Source organism: Triticum aestivum, chromosome 5A (genome assembly GCF_018294505.1).
Source record: "Triticum aestivum cultivar Chinese Spring chromosome 5A, IWGSC CS RefSeq v2.1, whole genome shotgun sequence".
Taxonomy (NCBI): domain Eukaryota; kingdom Viridiplantae; phylum Streptophyta; class Magnoliopsida; order Poales; family Poaceae; genus Triticum; species Triticum aestivum.
The window spans coordinates 194443626-194459968 of record NC_057806.1 but is presented as its reverse complement, the minus strand read 5'-3'; positions in this window follow the sequence as shown (position 1 = coordinate 194459968).

Sequence of the window (16343 nt, the reverse complement as noted above, 5' to 3'; positions counted from 1 at the left end):
AGAGAAGTAAATGGAAACTGCTAAAAGCCTCAAGATAAGTGTGAGTGCCGAGGATGGCTCTTCCGTAGGAAGACGGAGGTGGATCCTCGGTAGTGTATTGAATTGGTGAGTAGTGGACTCGTGTACGCAAAACCATTTCAAGTTGGAGTCTCGTAGGTTAGCCTAGCCAAGAGTCAAAGCTGGCTTGCTGTAATAACTCCACCAACCCTTCTTGATAATATGCATGTATGTAGGATCTGATGTAAGTCTTGCTGAGTACCTTTGTACTCATGTTGCTATAATTTACATTTTTACAGAAGACGCTGCAACCCCTTCTGATGGGTTCTACGTAGACGTTGACATCAATGAGTAGGCTAAGGCCCAGGTGGTGATCCTGAGCTTGTGAAGGACCTCGTAGTATAGCTAGGCTTTCCAAGCCTCTTTTATTTTACTAGTTGTCTGTACTCAGACAAGTTACTTCCGCTGCTGGTTTGTATGACTGTATGACTTGAATGCTGGGTCGTGTGACCCGTACCTTTGTGTATGTTATGTATGGCTCTCTGAGCCTTAAATAAAGTACTTGTGTCGTAGAGTCATGTTGTGATGCCTTGTTGTATTTGCACATATCGAGCATATTGTGTGTATGATTGAAATGCTTGGTATGTGTGGGATCTGACTATCTAGTTGTTTATCTTTAGTAGCCTCTCTTACCGGGAAATGTCTCCTAGTGTTACCGCTGAGCCATGGTAGCTTGCTACTGCTCTGGAACACTTAGGCTGGCCGGCATGTGTCCTTCTTCGTTCCGGTGTCTGTCCCTTCGGGGAAATGTCACGCATTGAGTACCGGAGTCCTGTTAGCCCGCTACAGCCCGGTTTACCGGAGTCCTGCTAGCCCAGTGCTACAGCCCGGACCCACTTGCTGATGACCGACACGTTCGTTGCTAGGTCATGGATGCCTGTCCCTGTAAGTCTGTGCCATTTTGGGTTTACAACTAGCCATGTCAGCCCGGGCTCCTTAACATATGGATGCTAGCGACACTATCATATACGTGAGCCAAAAGGCGCAAACGGTCCCGGGCAAAGGTAAGGCGACACCCGTGGGGATACCGTGCGTGAGGCCGCAAAGTGATATGACGTGTTACAGGCTAGATCGATGTGTCATCGAGTCGGGGTCCTGACAGTCTGATGCCCTTTGAGACTTTTGTACATCCCTGTTTCAAGCAGTGTCTTCAACCTAGCATTCTCATCAGCAATAGCAGTGGTATCCTCAGCAGAGGGGTTAGTTACCACATCAACAGGTGAAGATATTGCAACAGTAGCAGCAGTAGAACATTCAGCAACAGAAGTAGCGTTATCACGCTCAATGCATTTAAGACATGGTGGTTCAAATCCTTCCTGAGCTGAACTGATCTGTTTGCCGCGAAGTGACTCATTTTCTGTCAGGACCCCGACTCGATGTCACATTGGTCTAGCTGGTAACACCTCATATCACTTTGCGGCCTCACGCACGGTATCCCCACGGGTGTTGCCTTACCTTTGCCTGGGACCGTTTGCGCCTTTTGGCTCACGTATATGATAGTGTCGCTAGCATCCATATGATAAGGAGCCCGGGCTGACATGACTAGTCGTAAACCCAAAGTGGCACAGACTTACAGGGACAGGCATCCATGACCCAGCTTCAAACGTGTCGGTCATCAGCAAATGGGTCCGGGCTGTAGCACTGGGCTAGCAGGACTCCGGTAAACCGGGCTGTAGCGGGCTAACATGACTCCGGTACTCAAAGCGTGACATTTCCCCGAAGGGACAGACACAGGAACGAAGAAGGACACATGCCGGCCAGCCTAAGTGTTCCAGAGCAGTAGCAAGCTACCATGGCTCAGCGGTAACACTAGGAGACATTTCCCGGTAAGAGAGGCTACTAAGGATAAACAACTAGGTAGTCAGATCCCACACATACCAAGCATTTCAATCATACACACAATATGCTCGATATGTGCAAATACAACGAAGCATCACAACATGACTCTATGACACAAGTACTTTATTTAAGGCTCAGAGAGCCATACATAACATACACAAAGGTACGGGTCTCACGACCCAACATACAAGTCATACAGTCATACAAACCAGCAGCGGAAGTACATTGTCTGAGTACAGACAACTAGTAAAATAAAAGAGGCTTGGAAAGCCTAGCTATATTACGTGGTCCTTCACAAGCTCAGGGTCACCACCTGGGCCTTTAGCCTACTCGTTGATGTCAACGTCTACATAGAACCCATCAGAAGGGGTTGCAGCGTCTTCTGTAAAAATGTAGATTATAGCAACATGAGTACGAAGGTACTCAGCAAGACTTACATCAGATCCTACATACATGCATATTATCAAGAAGGGTTGGTGGAGTTATTGCAGCAAGCCAGCTTTGACTCTTGGCTAGACTATCCTACGATACCTCAACTTGAAATGGTTTTGCGCACACGAGTCCACTACTCACCACTTCAATACACTACCGAGGATCCACCTCCGTCTTCCTACGGAAGAGCCATCCTCGGCACTCACACTTATCTTGAGGCTTTTAGCAGTTTCCATTTACTTCTCTATGAACTGTATAGGCAACCAAGTAGTCCTTTACCGCGGACGCGGCTATTCGAATAGATCATGATAACCCTGCAGGGGTGTACTTCTTCATACATGTTTCCACCACTTAGCGTCTGCACAAGACATGTGCTCGGCAGACTTCAAGCGAAAGCCGACGTTGGTGTAGACCACAACCTACCTAAACACTTAAGCCTCTAGTCCAGGTTTATCACCTATCCAGGTTCCATCCGCAGGGAGTCCGGCCGAGGTTTCCCATACGGCCCCGAACGATGTGAACAGGGTTCCCGAGATACCTAACGGGTATTCGGTACACCCGGCCACGTACCTACCGCATCACAGCCCACCCCTACGGTCAGCGCTGTCCACGGCCTCCAGTAGGCTACAAACACCAGAAACTACTTGCAACTCCTGGACAGAGAGCTAGGGTGAATAAGAAGTCGAGCGGGGTCATATTTCAGGGCCCAATGCATGGTAGTAACTGTATCTTAAATCACACATACAGATCTCAGTGCTTAAGGTCGGCTTCAATGAAACAACCCACCATGTACTCCTACATGGCCTCTCATCGATACCTTTACCAAATCGTGTTCACCACACCACTCTCATTACCGACATAATCATTTCACTCTAGCCCATCACCCAGATGAACCAGACCTGACACGACTCTAAGCATAGCAGGCATAGCAAGGTAGGAACAACACATACATATGGCTCAATCAACTCCTACACATGCTAGTGGGTTTCATCTAGTTACTGTGGCAATGACAGGTCATGCAGAGGAAATGGGTTCAACTACCGTGGCACACAGCAGTTTGAAACACGTTGTCTTAATGCAGTAAAAGAGAGCAGGAGCGAGAACATGGGATTGTATCGATATGATCAAATGGTTGGTTGCTTGCCTGACGGGTCGGTGCACTGGTATTGCTCTTCGTCGGGGTTATCACGGTACTCCTCGGGGGCAGAACCTGCCGCAGAGAGCACCGATACACAAACATTACCAAACAGTATGCAACAATATGATGCATGCATGAGACATGGCAAAATGAGTGTATTGGGCTAATGCAACTAAGAACAGATGGGTTTGAACTAATTTGAACCATTGATTCAAAGTTCAAACTCATAAGTTGCCATTTAAGGTGTTTTATCTTGTTCTGTGATAAACAGCAGGTTAGCTTGTTTAAACATGCATGAAACCAGTACAGATGGAAAGATTGGATTTTTCTGATCATTTTTCATATATAATTTGTTTGATTTGGAGCTACGGTTGATTTTATATGAATTTTGGAAGTTTGAAACATTTTCTGGAATTTCCTGTGTAAAAATAATTCCAGTAATTAAATTACTGCGTCAGCACTACGTCATGATGACGTCAGTGGTCAACGGGCTGGTCCAGGTCAAACTGACCAGTGGGTCCCGCATGCCAGTATTCAATTAGTTTAACTAAATTAGATTTAAACTAAGTGGATTCATTAACAAGGGGGGCCCCACATGTCATAGACCCAGGGGGTCAACAGGGGCCCACCCGTGGTCAAAGTCAGAGTCAAACACGCCGGCGTCTAGCCGCCGGCGAGCCCGACGCGGCGGCGAAAGTGCTTTTTGCCATTCCGGCAACCAAATGGATGGCGGAAGGTATCTACGTGTTGCTGAGGTTGAGCCGCGACTATTGGTGGTGGTGGTTGGGCTCGGGGTGGCCGGAGTTGGCGCCGGCGGCGACTTTGGCAGCTGCTGGAGTTCGGTTGAAGACGAACTCGTGGCTAGAGTGTGCGGTGAGGTGCGGGGAGTGCATGGTTAGCCCCAACGCGGCGTGGTGAGTGCGATGGGCAAGGTGAGGTGGCCGGAGGATGGCCGGGAGCACGTCGGCGAAGAGGTCCGCGACGGCACGTGCGGGTGAGCTTAGTGTGCTCGCTGTGGTGCACGAGAGAGAGAAAGAGAGGAAGGGGAAGTTAGCCCAGCTCACTGCGGTCTTGATGGAAAGGACGGCGTGGTCGGGGACGAGCTGCTGCGGCGGCGACGGCGAAGGGGATCTCCGGCGATGGCGGTTCGGGCGAGGTTGGTGCGGCGGCTCCGGGGCACGCGAGCGCTCGGGGCTCGGCTAGCTCGAAGAAGTAGAGGACGGCGGAGCTTCTGGACACGGTGGCGCGGCGTGGAGACGACGGGGAGCACGGCTACGGCGGCGGTGCGGCGACAGTGGCGTCGGCCATGGCGTGGGAGCGCGAGGGAGAGGAACTGGGGGCGAATGGAGGTGTCCAGGGGGGTCGGGGCGCGACGTGGAGCTCGTCCAGGCCAGCAGGGCGGCGAGAGGGGGAAGCAGGGCGACGTGCAGCTGCGTGGCGAGCTGCGGTGCCGCCGCCGAGCACCTTGGCTGCCTGCCTGGCAAGCCAAGCAGCTCGCTGGAGCGGTGGCCGGGCTGGGCCGGCCAGGTGGGCTGGCTGGTGGGCCTGTGGTGGCGCCAGGTAAGTTTTCCCTTTTTTTCTGTTTTCTGTTTTTATTCTGTAGGTTTGTTGAATTTCTAAAAATACCTATGTCATTCCAAAATTCACCAAACTGCCTCTGGTCCTTAGTTGGAATATTTCCAGCATGGAACATTTTAGTTTGGGAATATTTGAGCATTTGAAATATTTCATAAATTTTAAATGGCCAAATTCAAATAATTATGATTTAATTCAAAGACCTTAGGATGACCTAGGAAATTGTGCATCACTTTTGGCAGAGGTTTTGGACCAAGACAAAAATGATGGACATTTTAGAAGGGCATTTCAGGTTCATTGAAAATATTTTTAGTAAACCCTAGTTGGATTCAGAGGGGGCTCGGGGTTCTGTCATTCCCATTTCAGGTTTCTGTTAAATGAAATAGACATGATGCAACACTCTAATGCATGAACTAGCTAGGGTGTGACAACTCACCCCCACTCAAAAGAATCTCGTCCTGAGATTTGGGTTCCTCCGGGAAGAAGGCGGGATACTCAAGTCGAAGACGATCCTCCCTTTCCCAAGTTGCTTCATCCTCAGAATGGTGCGACCATTGAACTTTGAGAAACTTGATATTATGACGTCGGGTGGTACGTTCGGCCTGATCGAGGATACGAATGGGGTACTCTCGATATGTAAGATTATCTTGGAGATCAAGCGTTTCGTGGTCCACTCCACGGACAGGATCCGAGAAGCAACGCCTGAGTTGAGAAACGTGGAAGACATCGTGGACTCTGGAGAGGTGCGGAGGTAGTTCCAACTGGTAGGCAACTTCTCCTCGTTTGGCAAGAATGCGAAAAGGTCCAATGTAACGAGGAGCCAATTTGCCTTTGATACCGAAACGATGGGTTCCCTTCAGAGGGGTGACCCGAAGATAAGCCTTCTCGTCAACCTCGAAAGTCATAGCCTTATGTTTTCGGTCATATTGACTCTTTTGACGAGATTGGGCTGTTTTCAACTTTTCACGAACGATACGAACTTGTTCTTCTGCTTCCTGAATCATATCCGGGCCAAAGAATTGTCTTTCCCCGGTCTCTGACCAGTTAAGGGGTGTTCGACACCGTCGTCCATAGAGAACTTCAAAAGGGGCTTTACCCAAGCTAGATTGATAGCTGTTGTTGTAAGCGAATTCGGCAAATGGAAGGCACTTCTCCCAGTCCATTCCGAATGAGATAACAGAGGCTCGAAGCATGTCTTCTAGAATTTGGTTGACGCGTTCCACTTGACCACTTGACTGAGGGTGGAAAGCGGTGCTAAAGGAGAGACGAGTCCCCATAGCATTTTGGAAACTTTCCCAAAATCGAGAGGTGAAAAGACTTCCTCGATCCGAGTTAATTTCCAAAGGAACACCATGAAGGGACACTATTTGGGAGATGTATAAGTCTGCCAGCTGACTAGCGGTTATACTCTCACGAACAGGTAAGAAATGGGCTACTTTGGAAAGACGATCGACCACGACGAAAATAGCATTATTCCCTCTCTTGGTCCTGGGAAAACCGGTAATGAAATCCATACCAATTTTATCCCATTTCCATTCAGGAATAGCTAAGGGTTGAAGGGTGCCAGCAGGCCGTTGATGCTCTGCTTTTACACGACGACAGACGTCGCAATTTGCAATAAACTGAGCAATTTCTCTCTTCATCCTAGTCCACCAGAACCTCTGGCGTAGGTCCTGATACGTCTTAGTACTACCGGGATGAATGGTGAGAGGAGATTCATGAGCCTCCTTAAGGATCAACTGCCGTAGATGCTGGTTCTTGGGAACCACTAGACGGTTCTCAAAGTACACAACACCATGATCATTTGTGGAGAAACAACTAGCACCTCCGCTAGCAATGTTCTCTTTGATTTTAGATATTCCTTTATCTCGCTTTTGGGCAGCGATGATTTGATCCGTAAGGGTAGGTTTTGCCACCAAGGTGGAAAGAAAACCTTGAGGTACAATGTGAAGGTTAAGCTTCCGAAATTCCTCATGGAGAAGCGGTTGACTTTGTTGTAACATCAGGTTGTTACAATAAGATTTACAACTTAGCGCATCAGCCATGACGTTGGCTTTCCCTGGGGTGTAGGTTATTCCTAAGTCGAAGTCTGTGATCAACTCAACCCAACGTCTTTGCCTGAGATTCAGATCCGGTTGGGTGAAAATGTACTTCAGACTTTGGTGATCAGTGAATATTTCGCAATGATTACCGAGGAGGTAATGTCGCCAGGTCTTAAGTGCATAGACTACGGCTGCAAGCTCTAGATCATGAGTAGGATAATTCTCCTCATGTGGGTGCAATTGCCGTGAGGCGTAAGCAATTACGTGTCGATCTTGCATGAGAATGCAACCTAGTCCTTGTCGCGAGGCGTCGCAGTAGATAACAAAGTCCTTGGAGAAGTCTGGCGGTACCAGTACGGGAGCAGAGGTCAGGCGTCTTTTCAGTTCCTGAAAGCTGTGCTCACATTGTGGAGTCCATTCAAACTTCTTATCTTTCTTGAGGAGTTCGGTTAGAGGTTTGGCAACTTTGGAGAAGTTCTCGACAAAGCGACGACAATAGCTCGCTAAGCCCAGAAAACTCCGAACTTGCTTGACCGATTCAGGTGGAGTCCAATTAAGGACGGCTTGAACTCGCTCAGGGTTAACAGCAATACCTTTACCAGATATTACATGACCCAGATAGGTCACTTCTGACAACCAGAATTCACATTTAGAAAATTTGGCATAAAGGCGATGCTCTCGAAGTTTCTTCAACACTAGCCTTAGATGTTCGGCATGTTCTTCCTCGTTCTTGGAGTAGATGAGTATATCATCGAGGTAAACCACGACGAATTTATCCAAATACTCCATGAAGATTGAGTTCATTAACCGAGAAAAGGTGGCTGGAGCGTTGGTTAAACCGAAGGACATGACGGTGTACTCGTATTGGCCATAACGAGTAACAAAGGCCGTTTTAGGAATGTCCCCATTTCTGATTTTGATTTGATGGTAGCCCAACCTCAAATCCATCTTGGAGAAGACTGAGGATCCAGTGAGCTGATCATACAGGTCGTTGATCCTGGGAAGAGGATATTTGTTCTTGATTATGACCAAATTGACACGTCGGTAATCTACAACCATCCGGTCCGTACCATCCTTCTTCTTGACGAATAGGACGGGGCAAGCCCACGGAGATGAGCTAGGTCGGATGAAACCCTTTTTCAAGGACTCATCAAGTTGTTTCTTAAGCTCGGCTAGTTCTAGTGGTGCCATCTTATAAGGTCTTCTAGCAATCGGAACGGTTCCTGGAATGAGGTCTATTACGAACTCAACATCCCTGTCAGGTGGAACACCTGGCAATTCCTCTGGGAAGACATCCGGGAAGTCACGGACTACCGGAACGTCCTCAAGGTCTGGCAAAGGGCTGGCGTTAAGAGAATATAACTGTCGCTTGGCTATTCGGGTCAAGACATTGACTATCTTCCCCGAAGGATGGGTGAGTTGAACAGTCCTAGAGAAGCAATCAATTTTGGCTTGATGAGCTGACATCCAGTCCATACCCAGAATGATATTAATATCTGAAGATTTAAGGGCTATCAAAGATGCAAGAAAAACAAGTCTGTCGACTTGGATTTCATTTCCATAACTTACCCTAGAGGTCTACCATCTAGAGCCAGGAGTAGAAATTTCCATAGTGGATGGCATGTCACAGAATGCAACGTTATGCAAACGAGCATAATTTTCGGATATAAAAGAATGAGAGGCTCCTGTATTGAAAAGAACAGATGCCGGGTGGCAATTAACAAGAAGCGTACCGAGAACGACGTTGGGATCCTCTTGAGCTTCTTCGGCAGAGATACAGTTGACATGGCCACGTGAAGCGGTGATCGGCTTGGCGTGGAATACTTTCCCTGTCGGCTTGCCACGGCCAACAGCTTTAGCAGACTGGTTGGGGTTGGTCTGGGGACACTCACGCATATAGTGGCCAGATTCCCCACACTTGAAACAAGTCACGGAACTGGTACGTGGAGGAGCATTGTTGGCTGGACCCCCATAGGGCTTGGCCGGTGCAGACTGTTGAACGGGGCGAGGCGCCTGGAAGGATGGCCTCGGTGTGAACCTGGGTGGCAGGGCGGTGTTGGGTACCCACACGCGGCGCTTCTGAGGACCAGCACCGGATGAGGAACCCATATCACGGCCATGCTTGCGTGTTGCGTCATAGTCAGTCTGACCAGTTTTAGCACTGATGGCTTTGTTGACAAGTTTCTGAAAGGATGTGCACTCATGCAGACGGAGGTCACGGCGAAGCTCAGGACTAAGGCCCTTACGGAACCTTGCTTGCTTCTTGGCATCAGTAGACACTTCCTCAGTTGCATATCGTGCGAGGTTACCAAACTCCCTGCTGTAAACATCCACAGAAAGTCGGCCTTGGGTGAAACTGCAAAATTCCTCACGTTTACGGTCCATGAGACCCTCCGGAATGTGATGTTCACGGAAAGCCTCGCTGAATTCAGCCCAAGTAGTGACATGGCCCGCTGGGCGCATAGCTCCATAATTTTCCCACCATAGACTGGCGGGGCCTTCAAGATGATATGCAGCAAAGGTGACCTTGTCAGCCTCCGCTACCAGCGCGGAACGCAGTTTGTGAGCGATACTGCGAAGCCAGTCATCAGCGTCAAGAGGCTCGACGGAGTGGTGGAACGTGGGTGGATGCAATTTGATAAAATCACTGAGTGACACCACGTTAGTCCTCTGATGGTGTGCTGTATTCTGTTCAATACGCTCCAACAAACGGTTGGTCTCCCGCTTGTTTCTCTCAGCTTCCATCATAACCTCGGCTAGTGAAGGAGGATGAGGCAGATTTGCATCCCTGACTTCACTGCCTTCGGCCTGCTCTTGAGGAGCAGGGTTAGCGCGCGTGTTGACCATCCTAGGTAAACAAGACAATGATTTAGTCAGGATGATAAAATTCCAACATAGGATACCAAATGTAAGGAATAACTCGGAATGCAAGATGATCATCCGTATGACATGGTAGATACAGAAACTGCTTCTTTTATTCCATCGTCATACACACCATGCAGGGTTTAGTACAAGACCAAACAAAGTACTATTACGGTAAAAAAAAGGATTACATCTCATCGGAGGCATCCCAAGCTCCTATACATTATTTTTCTACACCTCCGGAAAGATTACAACTAGGTCATATCCCACGAGTCACGCAGGACGATAGATGACACAGCTAGTGCGAACTAGTGATACTACCACTAACTCAGACCGATCCGTAGTAGTCCTCGTAGAAGTCACCTCCATAGCCTGGAAGCTCAACATGATCATCCGGAAATAGACGATCTCGCGGAGCTTGTGGACCATAGGGGCTAGGATGAGGCCTTGGACCAACAGGCGGTGGCCTGCGGGGACCGCGAGGTGGGGTGATGCCTCCTACATCACGCCAAACCATCACGTCTGGCAGAGCAGATCTCACAGGATAGAGATCGCGCATATCTGAATATCCAGCTTGCACCGCCGGTGCGAACCGAGTCAAAGTGGCCCAGTGGTCAGCACGGGTATTGAAGAGCTCTAACCTCAAGGCCCAATTTTCACGGTCCTTATCCTTGAGCATCTCAGCAGTGGTGCGAGTCCGTGAATCCTCCTGAGTGGGGTCAGCATAGATAGCCTGGAGATACCCTTGTGCTCCCGGAAGTGATCCTGGCATATACCGGAAATCAGAGTCCCGAAATAGACCAGATCTGACTCGCATAATGGTCATCATAGAGTAGGCGGCGTCCTGCACAGCCATCTCAATAGTAACCCCGAGTCCATAGGAGCAGTGAAGGGGCTCGGTGGATCCAGGATAAGATGGAAATATCCGGACAGTGCAGAGATACTGGCTTTGGTTGAAGTCCCGAAATTGCTCTTCGACCGTGTACTCAGGATACCAGCGGTATCCAGCCTCAGTCATTACCCTGACCAACTTGGCAGTATGGCCGGGTACATCTAGGCATCGAGTCAGGCGAAACACTTGATTGAGGTCGCGAGTGGCCATCTGAAAGCACAATCATAATGCAAAGGCATTAGAATTTCTAGCAAAATTTCGGCAGCATAACAGCTGTAAATGCTCAAAAAGGATTTTGAGACATTTGACAAAGGATTTCATACACACTCAACATCATCATATCAAAGTTCTGAGACCATCCTAGCAACATAATGTGGTAAAAGAACTGAACTAGGCTTGTATCCATCATACCTATAAGGTACTACTGATTAGTAACACGTGATCCTGATAGAGAGAATAGGTCCTAATTCCTTAACCCCCGGTGGAAGAATGGACTGACTCAGATCAGAATGTCACAAGATAAAGGAGTAAAAAGAGCCTTACGTTCCAACCCACAAACAATTCCCCTACATATAACTAAAGAATTTCTAGACTCAACATCGACCAGTTTGGCTTGGAGAACCTACAGGCAGTCCGGCTCTGATGCCAACGCTGTCAGGACCCCGACTCGATGTCACATTGGTCTAGCTGGTAACACCTCATATCACTTTGCGGCCTCACGCACGGTATCCCCACGGGTGTCGCCTTACCTTTGCCCGGGACCGTTTGCGCCTTTTGGCTCACGTATATGATAGTGTCGCTAGCATCCATATGATAAGGAGCCCGGGCTGACATGACTAGTCGTAAACCCAAAGTGGCACAGACTTACAGGGACAGGCATCCATGACCCAGCTTCGAACGTGTCGGTCATCAGCATGTGGGTCCGGGCTGTAGCACTGGGCTAGCAGGACTCCGGTAAACCGGGCTGTAGCGGGCTAACAGGACTCCGGTACTCAAAGCGTGACATTTCCCCGAAGGGACAGACACAGGAACGAAGAAGGACACATGCCGGCCAGCCTAAGTGTTCCAGAGCAGTAGCAAGCTACCATGGCTCAGCGGTAACACTAGGAGACATTTCCCGGTAAGAGAGGCTACTAAGGATAAACAACTAGGTAGTCAGATCCCACACATACCAAGCATTTCAATCATACACACAATATGCTCGATATGTGCAAATACAACGAAGCATCACAACATGACTCTATGACACAAGTACTTTATTTAAGGCTCAGAGAGCCATACATAACATACACAAAGGTACGGGTCTCACGACCCAACATACAAGTCATACAGTCATACAAACCAGCAGCGGAAGTACATTGTCTGAGTACAGACAACTAGTAAAATAAAAGAGGCTTGGAAAGCCTAGCTATATTACATGGTCCTTCACAAGCTCAGGGTCACCACCTGGGCCTTTAGCCTACTCGTTGATGTCAACGTCTACATAGAACCCATCCGAAGGGGTTGTAGCGTCTTCTGTAAAAATGTAGATTATAGCAACATGAGTACGAAGGTACTCAGCAAGACTTACATCAGATCCTACATACATGCATATTATCAAGAAGGGTTGGTGGAGTTATTGCAGCAAGCCAGCTTTGACTCTTGGCTAGACTATCCTACGATACCTCAACTTGAAATGGTTTTGCGCACACGAGTCCACTACTCACCACATCAATACACTACCGAGGATCCACCTCCGTCTTCCTACGGAAGAGCCATCCTCGGCACTCACACTTATCTTGAGGCTTTTAGCAGTTTCCATTTACTTGTCTATGAACTGTATAGGCAACCAAGTAGTCCTTTACCACGGACGCGGCTATTCGAATAGATCATGATAACCCTGCAGGGGTGTACTTCTTCATACATGTTTCCACCACTTAGCGTCTGCACACGACATGTGCTCGGCAGACTTCAAGCAAAAGCCGACGTGGGTGTAGACCACGACCTACCTAAACACTTAAGCCTCTAGTCCAGGTTTATCGCCTATCCAGGTTCCATCCACAGGGAGTCCGGCCGAGGTTTCCCATACGGCCCCGAACGATGTGAACAGGGTTCCCGAGATACCTAACGGGTATTCGGTACACCCGGCCACGTACCTACCGCATCACAGCCCACCCCTACGGTCAGCGCTGTCCACGGCCTCCAGTAGGCTACAAACACCAGAAACTACTTGCAACTCCTGGACAGAGAGCTAGGGTGAATAAGAAGTCGAGCGGGGTCATATTTCAGGGCCCAATGCATGGTAGTAACAGTATCTTAAATCACACATACATATCTCAGTGCTTAAGGTCGGCTTCAATGAAACAACCCACCATGTACTCCTACATGGCCTCTCATCGATACCTTTACCAAATCGTGTTCACCACACCACTCTCATTACCGACATAATCATTTCACTCTAGCCCATCACCCAGATGAACCAGACCTGACACGACTCTAAGCATAGCAGGCATAGCAAGGTAGGAACAACACATACATATGGCTCAATCAACTCCTACACATGCTAGTGGGTTTCATCTAGTTACTGTGGCAATGACAGGTCATGCAGAGGAAATGGGTTCAACTACCGTGGCACACAGCAGTTTGAAACGCGTTGTCTTAATGCAGTAAAAGAGAGCAAGAGCGAGAACATGGGATTGTATCGATATGATCAAATGGTTGGTTGCTTGCCTGACGGGTCGGTGCACTGGTATTGCTCTTCGTCGGGGTTATCACGGTACTCCCGGGGGCAGAACCTGCCGCAGAGAGCACCGATACACAAACATTACCAAACAGTATGCAACAATATGATGCATGCATGAGACATGGCAAAATGAGTGTATTGGGCTAATGCAACTAAGAACAGATGGGTTTGAACTAATTTGAACCATTGATTCAAAGTTCAAACTCATAAGTTGCCATTTAAGGTGTTTTATCTTGTTCTGTGATAAACAGCAGGTTAGCTTGCTTAAACATGCATGAAACCAGTACAGATGGAAAGATTGGATTTTTCTGATCATTTTTCATATATAATTTGTTTGATTTGGAGCTATGGTTGATTTTATATGAATTTTGGAAGTTTGAAACATTTTCTGGAATTTCCTGTGTAAAAATAATTCCAGTAATTAAATTACTGCGTCAGCACTACGTCATGATGACGTCAGTGGTCAACGGGCTGGTCCAGGTCAAACTGACCAGTGGGTCCCGCATGCCAGTATTCAATTAGTTTAACTAAATTAGATTTAAACTAACTGGATTAATTAACAAGGGGGGCCCCACATGTCATAGACCCAGGGGGTCAACCGGGGCCCACCCGTGGTCAAAGTCAGAGTCAAACACGCCGGCGTCTAGCCGCCGGCGAGCCCGACGCGGCGGCGAAAGTGCTTTTTGCCATTCCGGCAACCAAATGGACGGCGGAAGGCATCTACGTGTTGCTGAGGTTGAGCCGCGACTATTGGTGGTGGTGGTTGGGCTCGGGGTGGCCGGAGTTGGCGCCGGCGGCGACTTTGGCGGCCGCCGGAGTTCGGTTGAAGACGAACTCGTGGCTAGAGTGTGCGGTGAGGTGCGGGGAGTGCATGGTTAGCCCCAACGCGGCGTGGTGAGTGCGATGGGCAAGGTGAGGTGGCCGGAGGATGGCCGGGAGCACGTCGGCGAAGAGGTCCGCGACGGCACGTGCGGGTGAGCTTAGTGTGCTCGCTGTGGTGCACGAGAGAGAGAAAGAGAGGAAGGGGAAGTTAGCCCAGCTCACTGCGGTCTTGATGGAAAGGATGGCGTGGTCGGGGACGAGCTGCTGCGGCGGCGACGGCGAAGGGGATCTCCGGCGATGGCGGTTCGGGCGAGGTTGGTGCGGCGGCTCCGGGGCACGCGAGCGCTCGGGGCTCGGCTAGCTCGAAGAAGTAGAGGACGGCGGAGCTTCTGGACACGGTGGCGCGGCGTGGAGACGACGGGGAGCACGGCTACGGCGGCGGTGCGGCGACGGTGGCGTCGGCCATGGCGTGGGAGCGCGAGGGAGAGGAACTGGGGGCGAATGGAGGTGTCCAGGGGGGTCGGGGCGCGACGTGGAGCTCGTCCAGGCCAGCAGGGCGGCGAGAGGGGGAAGCAGGGCGACGTGCAGCTGCGTGGCGAGCTGCGGTGCCGCCGCCGAGCACCTTGGCTGCCTGCCTGGCAAGCCAAGCAGCTCGCTGGAGCGGTGGCCGGGCTGGGCCGGCCAGGTGGGCTGGCTGGTGGGCCTGTGGTGGCGCCAGGTAAGTTTTCCCTTTTTTTTCTGTTTTCTGTTTTTATTCTGTAGGTTTGTTGAATTTCTAAAAATACCTATGTCATTCCAAAATTCACCAAACTGCCTCTGGTCCTTAGTTGGAATATTTCCAGCATGGAACATTTTAGTTTGGGAATATTTGAGCATTTGAAATATTTCATAAATTTTAAATGGCCAAATTCAAATAATTATGATTTAATTCAAAGACCTTAGGATGACCTAGGAAATTGTGCATCACTTTTGGCAGAGGTTTTGGACCAAGACAAAAATGATGGACATTTTAGAAGGGCATTTCAGGTTCATTGAAAATATTTTTAGTAAACCCTAGTTGGATTCAGAGGGGGCTGGGGGTTCTGTCATTCCCATTTCAGGTTTCTGTTAAATGAAATAGACATGATGCAACACTCTAATGCATGAACTATCTAGGGTGTGACATTTTCCTTTTGAAGATCTTCATGAGCCACTCTCAATTTCTCAAGGTCTTGCTTCCTTTGAAGATAATCATAGGAAAGCCTTTCATGAGTTGTTGAGAGCGTTTCATGACGACTTTCAAGTTCCTCATACTTAATGTGAAGATTTTTTATGTCTTCAATTAAGGACTGAGATCGAGTCATTTTAGCATCTAATAGATCATCGCTTTTTTCTAACAGTTTTTGAATGTGTTCCATAGCTTTCTGTTGTTCAGTTGCAATTTTAGCAAGAGTTTTGTAGCTAGGTTTGGAATCACAATCAGATTCATCATCACTGGATGTTTGATAGTGAGTAGTGCATGTGTTTACCTTGGCACCGCGTGCCATGAAGCAGTAGGAAGGAGTGGAGTAGTCCTTGTCATTCGCATCGGTGTCGGTGATGAAGTCATTGTCTTCAGTGTTGAAGATGTACTTGGAAACGTATGCTGTAGCCAGACTCGCAACGCCAGAATCGGACTCCTCCTTAGACTCCACCTCCGCCTCCTCAGAAGCAGACTCCTCCTCAGAATCCATTTCCTTGCCAACAAATGCACGTGCCTTGCCAGATGAGCTCTTCTTGTGTGATGAAGACTTTGAGGAAGACTTGGAAGAAGACTTTGAGTATTTCTTCTTCTTCTTGTCGTCAGAATCATACTCTTTGCTCTTCTTCTTCTTCTTGTTCTCATTGTCCCACTGTGGACACTCAGAGATGTAGTGGCTAGGTTTCTTGCACTTGTGACATGTTCTCTTCTTGTAGTCATGAGCAGAAGCTTCATCATTCCTT